Source organism: Chrysochloris asiatica, unplaced genomic scaffold (assembly GCF_000296735.1).
Source record: "Chrysochloris asiatica unplaced genomic scaffold, ChrAsi1.0 scaffold00112, whole genome shotgun sequence".
Classification (NCBI taxonomy): Eukaryota; Metazoa; Chordata; class Mammalia; order Afrosoricida; family Chrysochloridae; genus Chrysochloris; species Chrysochloris asiatica.
The window spans coordinates 1,596,505-1,597,540 of record NW_006408630.1 but is presented as its reverse complement, the minus strand read 5'-3'; positions in this window follow the sequence as shown (position 1 = coordinate 1,597,540).

Genomic DNA, 1,036 nt, shown 5'->3' with positions numbered 1-1,036 from the left:
GGTTATAGTGGTTGGTGCATAAATTTGAATAATAATGATATTAACTGGTCTTCCTTGTAGGTGTATAGACATTATCCTATCACAGACAGCGTTGTACTTCATGATAGATCTTGATATGTTCTTTTTGATAATGAATGTGATGCTATTCCTCTTCAATTTGTCATGAACAAATAATCCGAGAAGCTGGAGTATATGAAGAAAAACATGGTATGAGGATTAGAGGAAGACTCATTGAAAACCTGTGATATGTAGATGATACAATTTTGCTTGCTGAAAGTGAAGAGGACTTAAAATACTGATGAAGATCAAAGACCATAGCCTTTTTCAGTATGGGTTGCACCTAAATGTAAAGGAAACAAAAATCTTCACCACTGGGCCAATAAACAATATCCATATAAATGGAGGAAAGGTTCAATTTGTCAATGACTTCATTTGGCTTGTATCAACCATCAACACTCATGAAAGCAGCAGTTAAGAAATCAAATGATGTGTTGGTCAAATCTGCTGCACAAAATCTCTTTAAAGTGTTGAAGAGCAAAGATGTCAGTTGAAGGACTAAAGTGTATTTTCAGTAGCCTCATATGCAAGTGAAAGATGGACATGAAGAGTAAAAACAGTTGAAAATTTTATATTTGAGAAGAATTTAAACAGTACCACAGACTGCCAGAAGAAGAAACAAATCTGTGTTGGAAGAAGTGCAGCTGAAGTGCCCCTTAAGAGCAAAGATGGCTAGACCTCATCTCTCATAATTTGGACATATTATCAGGAGGGACCAGTCACTGAAGAAGGACATCATGCTTGGTAAAGTGGAGGCCCAGCCAAAAAGAGGGAGACCCCCAAGGAGATTGATCGGCAGAGTGACAGAAGCAAAGGGCTCAAGCATATTGAGGATGATGCAGAACTGGGCTGTGTTTCGCTCTGTTGTACATAAGGTTGCTATGGGTCAGAAACAACTCTTTGGCACCTAACAACATTTCAAATATATATTAAAGAAAGTATCCTTTGTCTTGGGGAGGGTGACTAGGGAATTTTTTTG